The sequence below is a fragment of the Sorex fumeus genome, unplaced genomic scaffold (genome assembly GCF_029834395.1).
Source record: "Sorex fumeus unplaced genomic scaffold, SorFum_2.1 ptg000086l, whole genome shotgun sequence".
NCBI lineage: Eukaryota > Metazoa > Chordata > Mammalia > Eulipotyphla > Soricidae > Sorex > Sorex fumeus.
Window position 1 is genome coordinate 36449192 of NW_026606143.1, and position 24138 is coordinate 36473329.

The 24138-nt window shown below is 49.3% G+C and overlaps 1 protein-coding gene across 1 annotated transcript in view; it reads right to left on the minus strand.

Annotated features, from left to right (window-relative positions):
• Positions 1-20025, minus strand: part of CA5B (carbonic anhydrase 5B) — a 120595-nt gene extending 100570 nt beyond the window's left edge. The window contains exons 1-2 of the transcript XR_008794858.1: positions 19781-20025; positions 17394-17588 (exon numbers count right to left, since the gene is read on the minus strand). The gene's annotated coding sequence lies outside the window, so the exon portion shown is untranslated. The remainder of the gene's footprint in view (positions 1-17393; positions 17589-19780) is intronic.
• Between the last annotated feature and the right edge of the window lie 4113 nt (positions 20026-24138).

A 24138-nucleotide genomic window follows, 5' to 3' on the forward strand; every position in this document is an offset into this window, starting at 1 on the left:
ATATCCACACATGTCTCTCTCACCAAAAAACTGTGAACTCATTTTGCAAAAGATAAATTCACATGCGTGTTCTCACCTTGCCTCTTCTTCCAACTTGAGCAAAATGCAAGTTCAAATAGTTTCTTTGAGGGGAAGCCGCTGAAAGGCTTCATATTTAGTTTCTTTTTTTTTAAGTGGGGAAAACAAAAGGAACGGCGATTATATCAACCATCGTTTGTGGGACTGTTTGTGCCTGGTTCTGGGGCTACCGCCAACAGCGCTTAGGAGACCAGGCAGGGCTTGAACCCAGACCTCCCACATGCAAAGATTGTGCTCAGGCCTTTGGCCCCTCTCTCTCTCCAGCCCTCTTTATCTATTTTTAATGTGACACTTGGGGAATTCAGAATGATCTGTGTGGCTTGCATTCTCTCCAGCCCCGCTCTAAACCTGAGAGCCTGGTTTAGAGTTTGGTCTTAGTTTGTCCCCCCCCCCCCCCCCCCCCGGTGCTTTGCTGGTCCCATCACTCTTTTTCAGATGTACGGTCTCCTTACCTAAGTAAAGCCCACCCTGACAGGCCTAAACAAGCATGAGGACAGTCTACCAGGCACCTCTGACTGGTTCTGCTGAGGATCATCACAGATTATTAAATTCTTTTCAGAGTATCAGGGAAGAGAAAGGCATTTTGAAGCTGACTCGGTTAATCCCAGCAAACAGGCAGTTATCACCCAGAGACTAACACCCACATTTCCTGGGGGAGGGGGGCAGATTCAGGGTTACTGGTTAGCCTGGTTAGCCGGGGCACAGGAAGCATTCCTGAGGTCCTATCAGCTCATTGTTTTTCAAGGGTATTAGAATGTTAATGAAAGATAGTCCAGGGGCATCCCGAGTCTAGATTATCAAGCATTTATCCAGTTTTTGGTGAAAGGCGGTGCCAAAACAAGCCTTTTAAGACTACTGTTCCCTGGGCTCATTTACATTCTCCAAAATTGGGGAAAGAATTAAATCTTGAACACTGGTTATGAAATACATGGCCAATGTTAGCCACCAGTGGCCATTATTTTAATACATTTATGCCTATAGGTAAACAGCTACATGGGACTGATGGACACGTTAATTTTTTTTGGTGTCATATCCGGCTGCTCTTGGGGCTCCCCTGGCTTTTTACTTGGGCGTCTGCTCTCATGGCTTGAGGGACACACGGTACTAGAAACAGAAGTCAGGCCCCTCGCGTGCCAAACACGCAGCTTGAGACAGTGGGTGAGCTTGCAGCCCACTGCGGCATATGGAAATTAGCTACCCGCCCCAAGTGAGCACCTTTTAGAAAGAGTCATTCTATTCATTTTCCTTCTTAGGAAAGCTGAGAGATTAGCAACCCTAAAAATTCTATGGGGGGGGGGCTGGGGTGATAGCACAGTGGGGAGGGCATTTGCCTTGCATACGGCCCACGCGGGTTCGATTCTCAGCATCCCATATGGTCTCCCGAGCACCGCCAGGAGTAATTCCTGAGTGCAGAGCCAGGAGTAACCCCTGAGCATTTCTGGGTGTGACCCAAAAAGCAAAAAAAAAAATTTCTATGGGGGTGCTGGAGTGACAGTATAGTGGGTACGACGTTTGCCTTGCACACAGCCGACCCCGGTTTGATCCCTGGCATCCCATATGGTTCCCCCCCCCCCAGCACTGCCAGGAGTAATTCCTGGGTGCATGAGCCAGGAATAACCCCTGTGCATCACTGGGTGTGACCCAAAAAGCAAATAAATAAATAAATAAAAATTCTATGGGCTGAGGACTTAGTCCTATACTAATTTTCTCCCCGGCTGGGGTGTCTCTTTGTCCTCTACTTTTCAAGAAACTCTAGCACAGCGGGTAGGGCGTCTGCCTTGCACGCAGCCAACATGGCCGACCCGAGTTCGATTCCTCCGCCCCTCTCGGAGAGCCCGGCAAGCTACCGAGAGTATTCGATATGCCAGACACAGTAACAACAAAGTCTCCAATGGAGACGTTACTGGGCCCGCTCGAGCAAATCGATGATCAATGGGAGGTTCTTTATTTTTCTATTTCTTAAAAAATGATATGTACTGGGGATATGGCTCATATAGCAGAGAAAAGCTGCTTCTTTTTAAAATAAAGTTGGTTTGGTGAGACTACACTAAACCTACCATTTTTTTCTTTTTGGGTCACAACCAGCGATGCTTGGGGGTTACTTCTAACTCTGCTCTCAGGAATTCTTCTCCACGTGGTGCTCGGGGGACCATATGGGATGCTGGGAAGAGAACCCAGGTCGCCATCTGCAAAGCAAATGCCCTACCCGCTGTACTATCAGTTCAGCCCTGAGCAAAGCTTCCAAAACTCCTTCTTTTACCCGAGAAATTCTTACTCGAAAAATTAATGTATATAACATAGAAAGAAAACAGTCTTTTTTGGCAGGGGTGGGGGGGACCACACCTGCGATGCTTAGGGTTTTTATACACTCAGAGATCATTCCAGGCAGGCTCTCAGAACCAGATGAGGTACAGGCATGGAACCCAGGTCGTTCACATGCAAGACAAGCGTTCTATCTGCTGTACTATGCAGACCCTAGGGAAAAAAAAGATCTTGTTCATGGGCAAAGGTGACTTCTCAAATTCTTTCTTCTTTCAAAAGGAAAAGAAAAACATGTCTCCTTTTAGCATGGAACAGATGAAAAAAATAATAACACCCAATTTACAATTCCATTCTCTTCAGTTAAACAGGCTTGGGTGGGGGGAAGGGTCAGGTCTGGCTGTGCTCAGAGGTCACTCCTGGTGGTGGTGGGGATTGAACCATGGTCGGCAGTGTGCAAGGCGAGCACCTCAGCCCTGTACTCTTTCTCTGGCCCCTAAACAACTGGACTCTGGCGCCTGACATTCCTTAACATTTTATGACTATAAATATTATTTCTTGGTGTGTGTATGTATGTGGGGGGGGGTCAGGTGACCACAACCACCCGTGCGTGTGATCTAACCCAGGTCTCCTACATGCGAAGCCTGTACTTCAGCCCTTTAAAAACCTCTTCACCTCCAGAATGTAAAAATTCTGATTTCAACAACTGTATTTTGCGGGGCTGGAGTGATAGTACAGGTGGATAGGGTGTTTGCCTTATATGCAGCCGAGCTGGGTTCCATCCCTGGCATCCCATCGGGTCCTCCAGCACTTCCAGGAGTGATTCCTGAGTGCAGAGCCAGGAGTAACCCCTGAGCATCGCCGGGTGAGAACCAAAAACAAAAACAAAAAAAAATTGTATTTTGCTCACACCTAAAGTACTTTCTGCCCCAGCCTTCCAAAATGCAAATGTAGCCTTTGATCTGCCTGGTAACTGAAATTAACAGGAGCTTGCCAAAACAGTTTGTCCCTTACTCTTTTGAAAAGTAAATTTCTCCTTTATTGAAGGTAAACTTGTTTGGTCCAACTATAAAAATAAACAGGCAACAGTTTCACTCCTGCTTTTTACTCAGGCCTGCCCCGAAGCTTTAGACTAATTAAAATGTTTTTATCCTAAGAGCAAAAAACTCCTGGTTTCCAAGCAAAGGACAAAGAAATTGTCCAGACCACGTGGAGCCCAGGCAGGAGAGGAGTTTGGTATCCAGCTCCTTACATTATTAAGTTAATTTTCTGCCTCTGGGCTTTGGAGCTTTGGGTGGCAAATGAATTTTCTCTCCTGTGGGATTCTCAACCGGGTAACCTGCAGAATTTAATTTTTTCCAGTTGCTCATTTATTTGTGTGCGTGCGTGCGTGAGTCTGTGTGTGGGGAGGGGGGTGATTTATGCCGTACTGAGAGAAGAATTTTCACCAATAAATTTTCTCCACCACCCCCATCCCTTTTCTCTTTGACACAGGAAAACTGGCTGTTCCTCCACTTTTTCCCCAGCAGCAGGAGGAGGTGCAAAGTGTCCTGCCCGCCCCTCCCAGGACAAAAGCAAAAAGGGAAAAAGGGGACCATCCTTCACCAGCAACTGCGGTGGGTGTGGAGGGGCAGGTTTTCCTCTGCACCCCTCTTCTATTTGGAAGCTCAGCAGCAGGATTCTAGGGGGCAGGAAGGTCCTGGGTGCTCATTTTCCTCTCAAGTCAGCCGGACTGAGAAGAGGATGATGCCCAGCTTCTAAGACAAACCCAGGAGGGCTTTTCCCCCCGGGGTGACAGGGACCTAGAGGAAAAGCAGGGGACGGATGAGTGCAGTGTTTCCCGTTTTCCAAATGATGGCAGCTCTCAGCAGGACAAGATTCACAAAAGCAACATTAAGCCAGTTCTAACTGGGGGAAGAGAAGAGAGCTGGTCCTGAGGAGGGGCAAGGGGTCATCCCTGGGCCAGGGGCTAGCTGGGGAATCCAATCCTGCTGATAAATTTCAGCCCCCCAGCCATGCATAGGAAGCCCCTGCCCTTGCTATAGACAAAGGTGAAAGACAGTTTAGAGTGTGACTATGGGGTCAGGACCCAAAGCGTTCATTTTTGATCCACCCTCCCCCCACCTAATTCTTTTTTTCTTCAATTGTGTTTTGGGGTCTGGAGCGATAGCACAGCGGGTAGGGCATTTGCCTTGCATGCAGCCAACATGGCCGACCCAGGTTCGATTCCCAGCATCCCATATGGTCCCCCAAGCACCGCCAGGAGCAATTCCTGAGTGCATGAGCCAGGAGTAACCCCTGAGCATCGCCAGGTGTGACCCAAAAAGCAAAAAAAAATTGTGTTTTGGGGGCTGGAGCAATAGCACAGCGGGTAGAGCGTTTGCCTTCCTCGAGGCCAACCAGGGTTCGGTTCCCAGCATCCCATATGGTCCCCTGAGCACCGCCAGGGGTGATTCCTGAGTGCAGAGCCAGGAGTAACCCCTGTGCGTCGCCAGGTGTCACCCAAAAAGCAAAAAAAAAATTGTGTTTTTTTGGGGGTCACACCCAGCAATGCTCAGGATTTACTGCTGTCTCTGTGCATTCAGGGATCACTCCTGGTAGTGTGTAGGGGACCCGAAGTGGCGCTGGGGATCAGACACACCCCTCTCTTGTTTCTCCAGCCGTGACCCCTTCATTTTTATCTTGCAGAAAGACAAGAATGGGGAGCAAGGACATTCCAAACTGAAGCAAACAGGGCCCTGGATAAGCAGCACCCCACTACCCCCAAAGGCACCCATGCAAATTTCGTGAGTAGTGTGTGTGTGTGTGTGTGTGGGTGTCACTGTCACTGTCCTCCCGCTGTTCATCGATTTGCTCGAGCGGGCCCAGTAACATCTCCATCGTGAGACTTTTTTTTGTTACTGTGTTCGGCATATTGAATACTCTCGGTAGCTTGCCAGGCTCTCCAAGAGGGGCGGAGGAATCGAACCCGGGTGGGCTGGGCTGGCTGTGCGCAAGGCCCTACCGCTGTGCTGTGTGTGTCATACAAGGTGTTCCCAAATTACTCTCAAAATAGGATTTAAAAAAAGAAAATCTCACATTGAAGTGGGGAGAATGATGCACCCCCAAATGGGGAGAGTTTATTTTGTTTTCTATGTACACTGTTAGGAAAAGCAGCCTCAAGCAGCCTCAGATTTTTATTTTCCTTTTCTTGCAGTGCTGGGACTCCAGCACGAGTCTCATGCATCCAAGTTGTCCGCTCTACTGTCGAGTCACACCCCCAGCCCCTCCAACTGTCAAAACCTCAAATAACTACACATTTTAATTGTTGCGGGAAAATAACTGCTTCATTAAACTCATACAGGGCTTTTCTCTCGAGTCTTTAAAAAAAAAAGATACTGAAAAAGAAGTTAGCTTCTGTGGGTGATGAACCTTAGCATCTCAACATATTGATTGAATTATTATCTTTTAAAAATTGTATTTATTTTGATTTGGGGGCCACACTCAAGAGATGCTTGGGGGTTACTCCTGCCAGTGCTCTGGAGACCATATGGGATGCCGGAGATCGAACCCTGGCTCAGCTGTGTACAAGGCAAGTGTTCTATCTGCTGCACTATCCTTCGGGCCTCTGATTCTGTTCTAGTTAGTAGAGAGAACGCTTTCCGGTCTTTCCCTCTGGTTAGACCCTATTTTTTTGCTCTTGTGTGCTTGGGTCCAGCACTTTTCCCCTTGAGGTCTTTGTAACTGCTCTTTCTATTGTTAGCTAAAGAATATACGTGCGTACAATAGTGTGTGTAGATCTGAATGTGCGTAAAACTGGACAGGCTGTGCATTTGAACATTTGCAGTCTTTCATAACCACCTCACAGTCCTTTATCTTATAAACGTTTCCAACCCAGGTTTCTAATCTATTTCTAACTCAAGGTGCTATTAAAAAAAAAAAAACACCTGTTTTTTGATACTAATTTGGCCTCGAGGGCTCAAGAAAGAATCTGACCTCCAGATTTCATTGTTGCATATGTTTATTATTGTTATAAGAAGTTTTTTTTTAAAAAAAACCTTAATTTGAAAAGCTTATTTTGAAAAAACTTAAAATAAAAACAATCACAGTAGGATTCGTATTCGATATGCCAAACACAGTAACCATTGTCACAATGGAGACGTTACTGGGCCTGCTCGAGCAAATCGATGAACAACAGGAGGACAGTGACAGTAGGATTGCCATAAAGGCCCCGTCAAACCACAGGATTCCAAAGTGGCCCTTGCCACCCCTGCATGCCATATGCCACCTTTCTATGTATGTGGCTCTTCGCCCGTAATCACGTCGCCGCCAAGTCCAGCTTCTGGGACTTGGTGTCTCAGCTGGCAAAGATGAAGTCCTGTGGGAGTTGGGAGAGCTGACCAGCTGGTGGGGCAGGGTGGGGATTTTCTACTGCGGGCCGGTGTTCTAGAACTTTTGCGAGGGAAGAAGTCGGGCATCGGGCTGCACTGCGACTCTGCAGTGGTACTCATTAATTACATGGCTGGAAGGGATGGGCCCTGGGCCCTGTCACCCAGCACTGCTGGCGCACAGGAACAAAGATGTGGCCAGAAAGTGCCGCCGACCCACGGTCCAGCAGGACCATAACCATAACGCCAAGGTCAAATTCCCACTGATGCCCACCCTGCGCCACCACATACACCCTGCTCCACCCCCAAGAGGCCCAACACCTTCGTCCAGGGCCACCCAGCCTGTCTCCCCCACCCCAGTGCCCCTTAACACGGGCAGACACAAAGCAAACAAAAAAGAAACAATTACGCTAAGGAAATCTTAAAAGTAAAAAAAAAAAAATTAAAGGGCACAAAAAATTAGTAACCGTGTGTCCAACATTTAAGTACTTTAAATACTGTTTCAGTACTACTGAAGCACCAGCCAGCGTGTCTAAAACCAGGAGTCTTTCTTTGAAATGCGAAAGAAAAAAAATTGGGAGGCAGGGGTGGGGGAGTCACACCTAGCAATCCGCAGGGCTTACTCCTACCTCTGTGCTCACAGGTCAGTAAAGGTGAGCAGAGGTAGGAGTAATATGGTCCACTTGGCAGTACTGGTGGACCATATGCCAGAGACTGGACAGGTTTGGCTATATGAGGACAAGTGTGTTAGCCCCTGTACTATTCTATCTGGCTCAACTTAAAGCAAGCCTTTTTTTGTTGTTTTGAAATAGTGAAAGATTTTACTTTTTTCATGTTTTCAATTTTGGGTCCATACCTGACACTGGTCAGGAGTTACTCCTGGCTCAGTGCTCCTGGGTGTAGCAGTGGGACCATGGGACCATGCACTGTCAGGGATAGAACCCAGACTTCTGGCAACAAAGTCTGCCCTCTATAGTCAATAAAGCTGTATCTCCAGCCCCTTCATTGTTTTTTCTTTTGGGGGGTCACACCCTGAAGTGCTCACTGGCTCTTGGTTTAGTGCTCAAGATCGCTCCAATGGTGCTGGAAGTAAAGGGAGGCCTCACGAACCTGCACCTTCAACTTGAAAAAGCACGCACCCTAACCATCTGGGCTATCACCCCAGCCCTAATATGCTCTTAAAAAAAAGATTCCAGTACCCTCCCATGATGTTTAAAAGTTTCAAAAATATATAGCTGTACTTTGTGCAAATTAACATTTTCAAGTTTTCTCACTGAATGACACTAATTAAGAATTAATACTCTTTTTTCCCCCCCAAAGACCACACAGACTGGGGCCGGAGAGATGGCTTGAGGCAGGGAGTGTATGCTGGACATGTGTGAAGCCCTGGGGTCGATCTCCAGTACTGCATGGTCCCCTGATGCTTGGTCCGTGGAGTACCGCCAGTAGTGATCCCCCCCCCCACACACATACAAGCAGTAGTATAGGAATATTCCCAGAACATCACTGGGTGTGGCCCCCCAAACCAAAGAATAACAAAAGGCTATATAGACTGGAGATGGAAATCTTATGATTTGGGGAGCCGATAACATCAGCAGTGCACTGGAACTATTCGTGGATTAGGACAACTCCTGGTGGTGCTTATGGGGCCAAGTGGTGCCAGGTATTGAATTAGGGTCACAGCCAAAGCTGCTACATGCAAGGCAAGTGCCTTAGCTCCTGTACTCTGTCTCCAGCTCCCAACATGGAAATTTTTTTTGCTTTGGTGCCATACCTAGCAGTGGGAGGGCTTCTTCCTGGCCCCGGGCTAAGGGGTCTCTTCTGCTAGTGCTCAGTGGAACCATATGTATTTCTGGCAACTGAACCCAGGCTGGCTGTGTGTAACCGTCATTTGAAAACGCTGCCTAGAACTGGTGGACCTAGTTGCTCCTGACTAGATTTTTGGATTATCTTATAAATCATCTGAGGACCAAAATTACTTTCATGGATGATCTCCTGACTTCTCTGGGAAAATATTAGGAAACTGATTTTCCATTTCAGGACAACTAAAAACATCTATACGACTTTTTATTATGAGAGTAACTATACTTATAATTTTTATATTATTAGAGCCCGGCAAGCTACCGAGAGTATCTCGCCCGCAAGGCAAAGCCTGGCAAGCTCCCCGTGACGTAGTCAATATGCCAAACACAGTAACAAGTCTCATGATGGAGATGTTACTGGGCCCGCTTGAGCAAATCGATGAATAACGGGAGGACCGTGACCGTTACAAAATTATAATTAGAGGGCCATAGAGATAGTATAGTGGGGAAGGCACTTGCCTTGCATGCGGTAGACCCAGGTTTGATCCCTGGCTTCCCATATTGTCCCCTGAGCATCTTCAGGAGTGATTCCTGAATGCAGAACCATGAATAACTCTTGAGCCTCACTGGGTGTGAACCAACAAAAACCAAATATATATATATATATATATATATATATGTATATATATACATATATATAATTAAAAGTGCTAGTATACAAATCACCACTATGAATGCAATAACTGCCTAGTGTATGGATAAGGTTCCTCATGGTTTTGTATTTTTCCTTTAACTGAGACTCACACAATAGCTTCTAAATGACTGGCCCATAATTATATAATGGTCATATCTAGCTACTTAGAGTTGAATTCTGAACACGGGAAAACTATAGGAGGAAAAATATTTTTATTAGACAAAGGTGATTTCTCTCAAAGTTGTTTTGTTTTGGGAACGCACTCAGCAGTGATGGGGGGCCCTGCTCAGTGAGCGTGCTTGGAGCGCCGACACTGCATCCAGCTCTACAGTAAGCAAGGCAAACACCTTATCCTCTCGGCTATCTCCCACGCCTCCCAACTGCTTTCTTCTTTCAAAAGGGAAAGGAAACTTTTCCTCTGGAGCATAGAGGAGCCCATTCAATTCACAACTGCAGTCTTTCCTGTCATTCCTTAGCATATTTTGTGAATGTACAGATTTTTTTCCTCAGGGCCACAGTGATAGCACAGTGGGTGGGGCACTTGCTTTACAAGAGAGGGACCTGGGTCTGATCCCCGGTTTGATCCCCTGAGCCCCTGCCAGGAGTGACCCCTGGGCTCAGAGTCAAGAGTGAGTCTGTTTTGCTTTTTTGGGTCACACCAGATGATGCACAGGGGTTACTCCTGACCGTTGCACTCAGGAATCACTTCTGGCGGTGCTCAGGGGACAAAATGGGATGCTGGAAATCGAACCCGGGTCAGCCACCTCAAAGGCAAATGCCCTACCTGCTGGACGATCGCTCTAGCCCCGCTCCCAAAATTTTCTTCTTTTTTTTTTTTTTTGCTTTTTGGGTCATACCCGGCGATGCACGGGGGTTACTCATGCCTCTGCACTCAGGAATTACTCCTGGCGGTGCTCAGAGGACCATATGGGATGCTGAGAGTCGAACCCGGGTCAGCCGCGTGCAAGGCAAACGCCCTACCCGCTGTGCTATCGCTCCAGCCCCCCAAATTTTCTCTTAAGGACTACATTTGCTCACCTTTAGGGTACGTCCCACCTCAGACCCCTATGTGAAAATGTGGTCTCTGATCAGCCAGGATGCTGAGCCTGCCCAGAGAGGAATCCCTGCTCTTCCTCACTTCTGTGGTAAATTTCAACTCTGGAAGGCAACTTGCTTTGCCAAAACCATAAAAAGCTGCAATCTGAGCTGAAACCGGGCAGAAGCTTCACTCCCACTTCTTCCTCAGGACCACCCTGACACCGGAATAATGACACTTCTTTCCTCCAAAGTGCCAAAAATAATGTTTTTTATTGACATCGAGAATAGGTATACAGATCAAACATTCACTGAGAAGAAATCAGAGAAATTTATTAGGAGACAGATTTTTCCGAGTTTCTACCACCCCGGCATTGAGTGAGGTGGTCCCGCAGTTGAGAGGCGGCAGAGCATGTACCTGGCGCGTGGGGGATGGATTTGACCTCCTGGCACTGCATGCTGCTCCCCCACCTTAGGGAGTGGCCCCCACACCCATGATGCATGCCCCCAGATCATTCCAGAAAGTGACAAATGGTATTTTTATCATTCCTTAAGAATGAACTTTTAGTGGCTGGGGAGATAGTCGAGGGGTTAATGCGTGGCCTTGCATACTGCCGAGCCTGGCTGGTTCCTCGGGCCAGCCATGGTCACTCCTGAGCACAGAGCCGTAAACAGCCACTGAGCACCAGCGGGGACAAGTCCCTCCCTAACTGAAAACACGATGAACACAAAAAAAATGTATTTTCCTAGCGAGGTAGGCAGTCGGGTACATTTCTCCTGGCAGCAAATTTCAGGGTGAGACAAAAAGCAATGTTTGGGGAGACAAATTCTAGCCTACTGTTTACTTGGTTTGGGGGTTTGGGTTTGAGGGATTGAACTCAGGGCCTTGTGCATGCTCTTGTGTGAGCTCTCTGTCCTAGCAAGTTACATTCTGCAAAGGGGTCCCCGGCTGCCAAGTCAGGCTGAATACCAGACCCTGGCTGAGGTCACTGATGGCGCGGAATGGCACCCTGGTAAGACTAAGGGCTGAGGGGAGCAGAGATTCCCTTGAGATTAGATTAGAAGTCCTCCTCCTTGACAATCCCCTAGCTATGCGCCCTGGCCCAAGCTGAGACCCCTTGGAGTAAAGACCCCTCTAGAAGCAGCTTTCCCAAGAAGCTCAGGGCACCCGACATCCCTCACATCCCAACCCGGGGTGCACCACCTCTTCCTTGCGACAGCCCCACCCGCAAGACGCCCCTGCCCTCTTTACGGCGTGACTCGCCTTTAACTTGGGAGTGCTCCTCTCTGATTTCCTAAAGAAAACACTGTGACTTCTCTACCTGTCTTCTCTGGAAGTTCTTTTCCGCAATGTAAAGGCAAGAAGAGCCTCGCCCAGGGGGAGACTGGGCCTGACTTCCTTTATTCGCCCCGGCCTCCCCTTAACTTCCTGCTCCCTGCAACATGCAGGAGGGAAAAAAAGTGAAGTGACTTCATCAAAGGCCCTGGACAGAGGTGACCAAGTGACAAGCTGCAGGGATGTTCTGCTCGTCTCCCGCAGTGGCCTAGTAGTCTTCCTTGGCCGAGACGCTTGTTTAGGCCCCTGGGAAACCGTCTCCCCCACACCACGCTGTGCTGAGGAACTCTCCCTCTCTCTTCTGTGTTGCCTCTCCCTGGCTTCTGAGAGTAACTTCCGGGCTCGATCTAGACGCTGCACTGTTAATGATGCCAGGACTCTGGGATCTCCACCCAGCCCTCCCAACAGAACGGCTGCAGTTCCCCGCCAAGAGCAAGCCCAGAAAGCCCGATCGGAGACTGCAGCGGCATATGCTGGGGTGGCACCTTCAAACCCACAGCCCCACTCTAGGGGCCGCAGGTGGCAGAGGTCCTGCTGGGGACGCCCCATCCCCAGTGTTCTGAGGTTTCGGAGACAAGAGTCCCCGCCAGGCAGGCCAGAGTCCTTCCGGATAGGTGCAAGCCACTGAGGACAGGCGCGTGGGGGCCTCTCGGACCTAACCTGATCTCTGAATCCCCCTTGGGAGAAAAAGAAGTCCTCCTCTGCCGGGGAATTAAATGCCAAGATCACCCTGGCTTGGCCTCTACTCATAGAAGGCTGCGGCCTCTGGGGCCCCCCAATGCAGTAACTGTCCCTGGAGACACTCCCCTTTTGAAAACACTGGAAAAGGGCCAGGCATGTAGCTCCTAGCGTGCATGAGTCCTGGGTTCAATCCCTGGCACTGCGAACCAAAACAAAACACGGGGAAGGTTTTCAATGAGACAGCTAGGCTAAAAGCAAGCAGTTTCGCCTACTTTCTGCACCGACCTTCAGCGCCTACTTTCAGCAGTTCCTATCCAGGGCGATCACTTCCAACTATCTGGGTCAGAATGGTCCCTTCTCTAGCCCAACTGCCCTCTCCCCCAGCACTTGAGGCAGGCTGCCAACCGCACACTAATCCTCCTGGCCCTCCTTTCTACTGATAACTCTCAGTGTCTGGCAGACCACAGTGCCCAGAAGTGGTGGGAGGGAGAGGGAGAGGGAAGGGGAGGGGAGGGGAGAGGGTGAGAGAGAAGGAGTGGGAGAGGGAGGGGGAGGGGGAGGGCAAGGGGAAGTGGGAGAGGGAGAGATGGAGAGGAGGAAGGGAAGGAAGAAGGGGAGGGGGGGAAGGGAAGGGAAGGGAAGGGAAGGGCCAGCCATGGTGGCAGGCTAGGGGGTGGCGGGAAGAAAACTGGGGTCACTGGTGGTGGGAAATGGACACTGGTGGAGGGATGGGTGTTGGATCACTGTATGACTGAAACCTGATCATGAACGGCTTTGTAGCTGTGTATCTCATGGTGACTCAATTCAAAAAAATTTAAATTAAAAAAAATATCTTTGTAAAACTGCCTGGCCTCATTACAAATTGAAGTATGGAGGAAGATGGCAATATTAATGCAGCTTTAATTGCCGTACCATCTTGCACTTACATGTTTTTGTGTGCGTATGTGTTGGGGGCGGGGTTGAGTCACCTCACTGGTGCTCAGGGCTTCCTCCTGCTTCTGCTCTCAGGAATCGCTCCTGGCAGGCTCGGGGGACCATACATGGTTCCAAAAATCAAATCTGGGTCAGCTTTGTTCAAGGCAAGTGCCTTAACCCTTGTACCATCTCTCTGACCCCTAGATGCTTTATTCTCCTAGTTTGGGGGGCCACTACTGATGGTGCTCAGGAGTTAGCCCGGCTTGGTTTTCAGGGATCACTTCTGGCAGAGCTCAGGGGACATGCAATAGTGGGGATCAAACCTGGGGCTCTAGCAGGCAAAGCATGTGCTCCAGGCATCTGCACTATCTCCCCAGCCCCATGATGTTGGATATTTTCTGCAAAAAAAACCCACAAAAAAAACCCCAGGAAGTGAAATTAATTATGCCCAAGCCTTTATCGCCTTATATCCAGGCTCAGAAAACAAACAATTATCATACCTGCTATGCTTACATTCCTGAAACTAAGGGACCAAATCTAGACCTACTGGTCATCTTTTTATTGTCACTATCCTGTGCAATCTGGACCCATTAAGACTTCAAAGGCTCCCAGTGCACTGGAGACACTTCTTGCCCTTCAGAGGGAAACCAGCGAAATGGAACTTCTTGAAGGGACTGTCTGCACTGTCCTAAACCAGCCAGCCAGCTCACTGATCTGCCCCGAATATCCGGAAGACAATTCAAAAGTCAGGGAACTGCACACTCCTTTCCAGGAATCGGGGTCTGGAGGACTCGGGTTAAGCATCACGAGCAGTAGAGCTCTGTCTGCAGCAGTTGCTGTCACGGGTGCCCTCCAACCTCGGCAGGACCCTAAGGCAGGCTGACCCCACAGACACCAGGAAGGAGGAACGGCGCCATCCAAAGCCACTGCCGGGGACCCTACTCTCAATGTCAAAAGGAAGCAGAGCCCTCCTCGCCTTGGGCAGGGATCCGGAAAGGAGTCAGGATCCTGGGCCTCACTGCTCAGACCTGATCACCAGGTCGCTGAGCCTCGGGCGACCCCAGATGAGGCGGGGAGGAATATTCGTTTCCTAGCGGATAAGGAGCCACTACTCTGTTCTCAGCCCAGCTCAGGGCTCCTCTCCGTCAACGCCTACAAAATGATGGGAAGAACCCCCCAAGAAAATCTACTTAAGTACCATACTGCAGTCAGTAGGATATTCTTTCTGCTTTTCCCTCATCTTTCTAAAGACCGGAATGCATGCCAAGGGCCAGAGAGAGTGTACAGCTGGTAAGGTACTTGCCTTGTATGTGCCTGATCCCAGTTTGGTTTGATCCCCAGAACCACATGTGGTTCCCTGAGCACTGCCAGGAGTGACCCCTGAGCACAGGGCCAAGGAAGAAGCCCTGAGTACCGTCAGGTGTGGCCCCCAAACCAAAACAACAACAAAATCAAAATAATTGCTGCCTAAGTAGAAGGGACCATACCAAGGCCTCCTAAACATTCTCAACACCGTACAACTGAACAGGAATTTCTAGTTTGTCTTTCCAGGATAAGCCAGCAGCGCCTACATCATCCAGGCATGAAGCTCCGATAGAACATAAGCTAACTGGGCCAGAGCGACAGTACAGCAGGTACAGTGCTTGCCTTGCTCGTGGCCACCGCAGGTTTGATCCCCATCACCCCATAAGGTCCCCTCAGGTGCAGTCCCTCAGCACAGAGCCAGTAGTAAGCTCTGAGCACCGCCAGATGTGCCTCCCCGTCAAAAAAAAAAAACAGTTAACAACAGTATTTAAGATATATACGATAACTTCCTCATGTGAACCCATCAGGACCTTTAACTCCCTTTCAAGAAAAATCCACACCTCAGGCTTATTTAACCTAAAAATATTCCAAGTAATGAACAGACAACAGAAACTGGACCCATTGTTTGATTTGTACCGTGGTATGCAAAGGAAAGGAATAAATGCATGCTGTGACAACCCTGCTCAGAGAGAGGATGCTGCCTTAACTCCAGGGACCGATCATGCTCCTTAAGATCATGTTGGGGCCAGGGAGTAGGACAGGAAGTAAGTAGGGTGCTTGCAAAGCTGGCCTCGATGCCAGGTACTACAGGTCTCCTGAGCATCACAGGCATTAGCCCCAACAACCCTCCCCCTGCCCCACTGGCCTCTCTGGGTATGGCCCTGAAGGCCCCTGAGCACTGCTGGGTGTGACCCAAACAAACACAAATTTTAAAAAATGCTCAGACCGACACACACGAGGAAGGCACCAAGTCTCTGATGACGCTGATGTTCTGACTGTGTTCTCATTGTGTGGCAGACTTTCCTATTACAGTTTTCAAATCCTCCACGATCCCGGGACATTCTATGTCACACATACATGGAGCTTCCACTGAGTATCATGCTGCCCCAACGATGAGCAACACGCTAGCAGCTAAACAGAAGAGGGACTAGGCTATTGGAACAGGCCATGCTCAGTGTCAGGGGCCCTAAACCAGAATCTCTCTGGGCTGCAAACTGGCACCAATGGGCCGTGCAACACTGCAACAGAGAAATAAACTGGTCCCTCTTCTCTGTTGTTCTTTCAGTAGAGTGATTAAAAAAGAGTGTATCCTTCAAAATGGGAAATTAATCAAGGAAGTCCTAGTTATTTAAGTCACTACTTTTGTTTCTTTTTTTGGTGGAATTCAACACTGAGAGAAGCAAACAATCTTAAAGATAAAATCATCCCGAATTTTTGACCTTCAACTTCGCTACTCTGTACATGAAAACAAGTAAAAAAAATGAAAAGACCCAGTGTACTCACAAAACATTTTAGTAACTGCGAAAATATATGGCTAGTGCTTTCAAATTGAATCCTTCATGTGCTAAGTATTGAGAATGAACCAGTCCAGGTAGGATGTAGGCCTGCTGGTACAAATCCACATCCAGAAGCCAAAAATTAGGGACCCTGGTCAGTTAACTCATTCATTAATTAATTTAGGCTTTGGCACCACACCTAGTGATGCTCAGGGCTTATTCCCAGTTCAGTGCTCAGGAGTTGCTCTTGGTGGTGCTCAGTGGACCATGGCGTTCTGGGGGACTGAATCCAGGTCTCCGGCATGCAAAGCCTGCACTCCGGTCTGCTGGGCCATCTCCTTGGCCCTGGCCAGTTGATTTTGACAAGAACACATACTGTTAATGTTGAAGAAAGCATTACATACTGTTTATTTATGGAGCAGAGCAGTTTCAAGGCAATGGATTTCGCTAGATTAACATTACTAATGACTTCCTTTTTCCTAAATGCATATAGGACCAGAGATAATAAACCCAAGGAAGAAAAAGAATGAGAAAACTATAATCTTATAGGAAGTCAACAACTGAAAACTCTTTGTTCATATGAATAATATACTTAGTCCCCTAAACTCACATTCCACTGACATACAGTTTTCTCCTATCGGCTCAATGATTCTCTCCTGGGACCACTGTGCCCAGCACGGGACATGAAGGGATACACTCAAGACCTGACAGTGTATTGTTACAGTCCTGACAATATAGGGACACCAGGTCAAAAGAGCACAGTGCAGAATTCCTGCATCATCTGGAAGGGACAGGAACTTCTACGTCTGGAGGGGACAGAGATGCCAGAAGTTTCAGGGAGACCTTGAGTTTCTGGAACAAGCCCACACGCGGCAGGCCGGTTAGCTCTCAGTAACTTTTCGAGTTGTGACTAGGAAACTCACTATAGCCGAGCACCAAGCTGCTGTCTGCGAAAGTTAGCATGCAGCTCCCAGAACATCAGGATGCATAGACACAATTAGGTCGACGGCTCAACCTCAGTAAAAAACGGCCACTGCTAGCGAGAAACAATATACAATAGGCTGCAAAGAATTTAAATCTGGGACCTCTCTTTTGTTCAGGTTGTGTGGTGTCACCCTAACAGATTACGATTGCTCAAGAGACCTTTCACACCCTATTCACGGTAGTCATTTCATGACGTATGCGTGTGTCAAACGATCACATCGTACACCTCAGACTCACACGAGACATCAGGCCAATTATATCCCAATAATGGTGGGGGAGAAAAGGACTTTCCACCTCGACTTTAATAGACAAATAGAGAAACAATTTTCTCTTTTCACAGTTCCTTGCTTCTGATAAGCTGCTGACATCTCAACGCCAAACACTCAGCACTCTTGGGTGTTATAAAACAATTTGCCCGCTCTAGGGCAGCAGTGTACTCACAGGCACAGATCCGGGTTTTATACATGCACTTCTAGAGGCTGCAGGGCCTCACTGGCAAGGACCCTGGGATCTGGAATCTTCTTCACGGCGAGATGAATGAATCCATTTGAAGAATGAATCGGAGGCTATTTATCACCTTCATCTTTAGCTTGAAATCTTGATCAGTTCCCCAATAATTTGCAGGAACTTAAGAAGCTAGAAGTAGAAAAAAAAGAACAGAAAAAAAGAAAAAAAGGATAAGAAACTAACACCTGTGTGAATACCTACGGATACTAAGATGTTCGTTACACATGACGGCATGGGGGCAGGATCCAAGTGAGGCGAGTCTTCTCTCGTGGGCACTTTCAAGCCCCTGCCTGCACATCAGGTACATGGATCTGCTCCTCCCCCCGCCCCAGGTTCCCTCAGCAGCTTGGTGGTCGCTGCCTTTTCCCCAGTGACCCCCCCCCCTTCTTCATTAGTATCTGGTTATTTTCAGCCCTCTCTTCAGGCCATTCACTCCTGGCACCCACACATGCCCAACACACCCTTGCTCTGCTCTGGCAGGGAATGGAAATCCTTGACCAGGAATACGCAGCTACATCTCCGATCGCCCAGCGGCAGGGACCTTGTCTGTCCCAGGCGGAGCTCATCTCAGGGATGCAGTGCTTGGTGAGGACTAGGGGAACGGCCTGAGAAAGTTAGCCCTGGTCAAGGAGAGGATGGACTCCCAGTTTCGAGAGCCCCAAACAGGTTCTCAGACACCACTGAGGGGTTCCCTCTGCCTCCAGGCCACCCTCGTCCACTTGCGGGGCTAGATGTACCTTGAAAACATTTAAATCCTTGTCTTTGAAGAGGAGAGGCTCATCTCTATTCCTAAGATCTGCAGGTTGAAAACAGTGACCATTCTGAGGGCTTTGCAAGCCCCGCCCAGGGGAGGGTGTGGGGCAGATTCCCTCGCCACCGATTTACAGCTTCACTCCATTGTCCGGCAAGGCTTTTAAAGAGCAGAGTGGAAACGGCCAGGTTGCCCACCAAGGAAGAAAGGAAAAGTGGGAAGCAACACGCTCTTCTTTCTACCCAGAGAAAGATCTACACTTTTGGTGCCCCTCCCCCCCCGAAGATGTACGCTTCTCTATCACCCTTCCATACTTTTCAATCCCAACAACGGGGAAGGGGAAGGCTTCCACTGCTAACCAGGCGTTTTCAGCAGCACTTTTTAAATCACGCCACCTGCAACCTTTCTATTTGGGGAGTTTCTTCGCTCCAGCCCCCGAGTGGGATGGAAAAGGATAAAAGAAAAAAAAACGCTCGTAGGAGCCGAGTGGCAGGGAGTGTGTCGAGCCACGTTGCTCCACGCTGGTCTACGGCCAGAGCCCCTTGCATAACCAGGGGGAACGGGCCACGCAGAAGTGCGTGGCTGCCCGCGCATGGCACCTCGGTCTCTGGAACTGGAAGCCCACCCCCCTCCACCCCCCACCGCCGTCAATCTCTGCAACAGCTACTCTGCCTTTTCAGCGCACTGCCTCCGGGGAAGCTGCGGCCGTCCGGTGGCCGTCAGAGGGAAAGGACCTGATCCTTGCTCCCCATTGTTCACAAGAGCCTGGCGGAGAGTGTGGCCACACTCCGGCCAACTGCTAGCGGTCTCATCCCCCTGGCCCGTGGCAGCGCGTGATCGGGGGAGGGGGGAGGCCTATCTTCCCTGGTGGCCGACGCCTCTCTGCTGCTCACGCTCCGCATCGCTGCCGGACCCTACCCCAACAGCTTCCCGAGCATGCTGCGCAATCCCGCGTTAGCCATGGGACCACGGGGGGGTTCTGCGAGCAGCCATCTTGGCCACGCCTCCGACGCCTTCGCCACGCCCCTCACGCCGGAACGCAGGGTTGGGGTTTTTTTTTCCTTTCCGTCGCTCGGCCCGCGTGGCTTAAGATTCCCACACAGCCTTAGAGTCGCGGTTCCCGCCCCCCAAACCCCCACCGCGCTCCCCAGGCCGGAGCCCGCGCCTGCCCTCTGCCCGGCCGGGGCCCGACTCCGTGCCCAACTGTCCGAAAGGGGCCGGCCCCGCACCGTGGCGCCGCGTGGGCCGCCCCGCCAAGGCGCAAGGCGCACGCGCACGAGTCCGGCCCCGCCCCCAGAGCGCGCCCGGCCCCGCCCCCAGAGCGCGCCCGGCCCCGCCCCCGGCCGCCCGCGCTCGGCCATCTTTGTCAGGTTCCTGTCAGAAGCCGAGGAACGCCCCTGCGTTCGAGCCGCGCCCCCAAGCCGGAGCCGCAGCCGGCGCTCGCCGTCCCCGCACGCGCTCAGCCCGCGGGCTGCGGCCGCCTCGGCCCCGGCGTCTCCCGAGTGGCGGCGCCCCGCGGCCCGGAGCCCTCCCGCCCCGGCCCTGCGCGCATCCTCTCCGTTGGCCCCACCTCAAGTCTCTTTCTTGTACCCATGTCCCTGCTTTCCTCTCCGGGAATTCCTCGGCCTTCCGCGCGAGCTCACCCCTCCGGCAAACTCGACCAGATTTTCTCATGCCCTTCCGAGTGGCCACGCCACACCCTGCACTCAAAGCTCCCGTTTTTCCAGGTCGCTCCCCTCCACGCACGGCGGTCGCGCGCACGTCTTCCCACGGGGTCCGGGCCCGCCCCCAGGCCCGAGTCCTGTTCCTTCCCTCGCGTCTTCCACGCCCCTCGGTGCCGCCCAGCCCGGCGTCCCCCCCACCCTCATCAAGGCCGGACTTCGGGGTCGGCCTTGGCCTGGCGCATTCCGCGCATGCGCCCTGGGTGCGGGCCTGGCCGAGGCCTCCCGGCCTCCCCGGCCTCCCCTGCCTCCCGCCTTCCCCCGGGCCAGACCTAGCTCTGCAGGTGGAATCTGGACCCTGGGAAGCCGCGGGGAGCCCGGGCAAAGGGCCCGGCTTTCACGGTCTCACCAGTGGCGTTCACTGAGTGCAAAAAGGGCCCAGATGCCACATCCTTGTCCCAAAAGTGATTTCCTACGGAATTTCTCTAGGTTCCAAAACACAAGTTCGTGACTACATAGATGCAGCCTGGGGACCGACTGCAACTGTGTTCCCACAAGCCCCTCTGCTGACCTTACACTCTAGGTAGGTGCGTGAAAAGACACGTAGCTGTATTTCCCCTCGGCACTCTAGTGCCCTGCTTACTTCCTAGAGCCCACCAAGAACAAGAGCACTTAGACCTGTGCTCCCAGCTCCCACGCTGAGATTAATCTCGTTTCAGCCTTGTCTGTGGGAGCATCCATCGACAATTTTGAATCCATACAAAACCGTGTGGCTGGAGCGATAGCACAGCGGGTAGGGCGTTTGCCTTGCACACGGCCGATCCCGGGTTCCATTCCTCCATCCCTCTAGGAGAGCCCGGCAAGCTACCGAGAGTATTCCTTCTGCACGGAAGAGCCTGGTAACCTCCCCATGGTGTATTCAATATGCCATGGAGACGTTACTGGTGCCCGCTCGAGCAAATCGATGACAGTGCTGCAGTGCCACAAAACAGTGAAGAAGTTACTTCCCCTCCGCCCCTCACCCCCTGCCTGCCAATGTCTGTCCGAACAGGCACTCTTGGTGGAAGGGTACTTTCCAATTAGTCTATTCATCTGTTTGTTCATACTGTCGTTATGGACAAAGTATACAGATCTCTGCCAGACTTGACTTTTTTCTAATTAAGTTTGAATAGGACAAAAGATGAGGAGAAAGTTAAGAAAGGTGTGGTAAGGGTATTGCTTGACAAGAGGAAAAGTTCAAGTTTGTTTTCTTCATGCAATTAGGATATTTCAGGGCATCAAGCCCAGAATGCCAATTTCATATTTTACCACAGCCTCTTACAAGGTACTTTCTCAGTACTTATTCATTGAAGCCATGTTATTTTTGTGGAGGACTGTGATTTTCCGTAGTAGAAAACTTGCTTCATATGGTGAAGCTATTATAATCCCATAGTCATTTCCTTCTCTTCCCACCTTCCTTTACATTTCTGCCTTGAGGCAGGGAAACATTCACAAAATGAAGCTAGAAGGAACATCTAGAAAAGAACAATTTTAACAGATCATTTTAATTAAGCTCACCCTTATTTATGGGAAGCAAAACCAAATAAAGCACAGATGAGTCACTGCCTTGACTTCTATATCATTAGTTATAGCTCATTGTTTTTCAAAAAATATTTTATACAACATCCCAAAATATATATGATACTACATAAAACAAACAGTTGTAGAAACCAGAGCGAACTTTGTGGTAGGAGAAAAGAGCAACTAATGATATTTGCACACAAATGTTTGCCATTGAATCCTGACCTGTTGTCAAAGGCAGTCCAGAGACCCAACTCTAAACTTCTAAATAATTAAATAAAGAGACCAGGGGCCTGAGAAATAGCATGGAAGTTAAGGTACATGCAGCAGATCCCACTTCTATTCCTAGGACTGTTGGAGTACACGGAGCTTAGATTTATCAGATTGTAACCATCACAGTGCTCCCGAGTCATTTCTATTACTTTGTCTGTAACCACTTCTATGCTCTCTTCCCCAACCAATTTGTAAGGTCTCATCCTTCTTAGACACTGAAGCTGTACTGTAAGTTAATATTGCCTTTCTCCTCTCCTTATGTCTTTTGAGCAGTTTACTTTAATGCAATGTCATTCTGTATGGACACAGTAAGAAATACTTTGAGCTTATAGAATTGCTCTCCTAGGGCCATCTCGATCTCAGACTGCAGTGCTCAGGCCAGATATCTTTCCTATTCCTAGCAGCAGGTCCCTAGTCTCGTCGTTACTATTGGATCATGACATCATTTGCCTATGATCAACCTCTTAACTTATAGTTAAGAATCGTAGCACCTTGGCCTGGCCCATTGCGATGCCAGAGTAGCACATAACTTACCGGCTTGCCCTGGTTCCATCCAGTCCCACGTCGGGACCCTGCCCTTGGGGTGCTAGGAAGTGAGGGCAACTGAGGCTTAAGTTGAGAAGGCAGATGCCCAGGAGTGAATAATATTCAAAGCCAATCAATTCCTAAGTTACGGAGCATATTAATTAATTGTCTTCCTGTATCTATACAAAAGGACATTGCATTAAAGTAAACTGCTCAAAAGACATAAGGAGAGGAGAAAGGCAATATTAACTTACAGTACAGCTTCAGTGTCTAAGAAGGATGAGACCTTACAAGTTGGTTGGGGAAGAGAGCATAGAAGTGGTTACAGACAAAGTAATAGAAATGACTCGGGAGCGCTGTGATGGTTACAATCTGATAAACCTAAGCTCCGTGTACTCCAACATAGGACCATATATGGCCCTCCCAGGTACCACTGGAAGCTATCTCTGAGCACAGAGCCAGAAATAGCCCCTGATGACTGACACGTGTGACCCCAAATCACCCTCCACTAACACACACACAAAAAGAGAAAGACTATTTTAAAATTTTCCAGTGTTCATAATATGGAAACCATCAGGATTTGTTTCGAGAAGTTTTTCTTGTTTTTTCATGCCAGGGGAAAAAAGATTGTTTGTGTCCATGATGTTCATGTCCACACTGTGGCTATGAAGCACATGTGTCAACCAGGAGTTCCATACAAAGTCTCTCGACTGATACCCAGCTTACTGAGGACAATGCGTTGAATCAGTTCGGTGACTCGTACAAACTTTTCTGCTCAGTTGACATCACAGACTGTCAGTGGCATGGTTTTATTCAAGGCCACACTTGGATCATCATTTCCCATGATAGCAAGTATATTTCAACTGGTATCTTAACTGAATTACTATCTGTCTTGCAAAATGTTGTATCTGATTTCACACTCAGATGAAAAAAAGATTTGTGGTTGATTGACATTGTAGGATGGGTGAGTGACTGCAAACAGAAACTTGGCATTTGATTTGCAGGAATGGAGATCTTAGATGAAGGCCTTTTTTTTTTTTCATTTTGGGTCACACCCGGCAATGCACAGATATTATTCCTAGCTTTGCAGGAATTACTCCTGGCGGTGCTCGGGGGACCATATGGGATGTTGGGAATCGAATCTGGGTCGGCCGTGTGCAAGGCAAACACCCTACCCGCTGTGCTATCGCTCCAGCCCCAGATGAAGGTCTTTTAGACGGTTCTCAGAACTATTTCTTTCTTGCCTTTGATGATTTTTAGGCCCTACAAGGGCCATGGTTATTGTTGCTGGCCCAGTCTCAGGACAGAAATTTTCTTGTGTTGATTAATTCATATACTTTGGATAGCAACTAGAACCAGAACCAGGGTAGTTTAAGACACTGTAAGGGAAAGGATGGAATCTAACCTAAAAAGTACATGGTCCGATGACTGTTAAAGAAGTTTGCAAAAAAGTTCCTAGATACAGAGTTAAATGTAACTAAGTGAAACTAATGGCAATCATACAGAAGATTAAGGATGGAAACTACTACTCCATGTTTCATGACTATAGTCATTTTAACATCAGGGTCAGAGAAAGTGGACAGGGCAATTGCCTTGCATGTGACTGATCCTCGGTTTGATCCCTCACATCTCATACGATCCCCCAAGCACCACCAGGAGGATCCCTGAGAATATCCCAGTGTCCAAAAACAAAAAAAATTTAGCCTACAAAAATATCATGACCTACCAAAGCCATGAAAGACTCTTTTGGGTGTGATTTGAGGTCTACCCTCTGGTGCTCAGAGGCTACTTTTGACTTGGTGCTCAGGGGTTGCTCTTGGTAGTTCTCAGTGGACCATGCAGTGTCAAGGACATAACCCATGTGTCCTGCATGCAAAGGATGTATACCATCCCATTAAGCTATTATCCA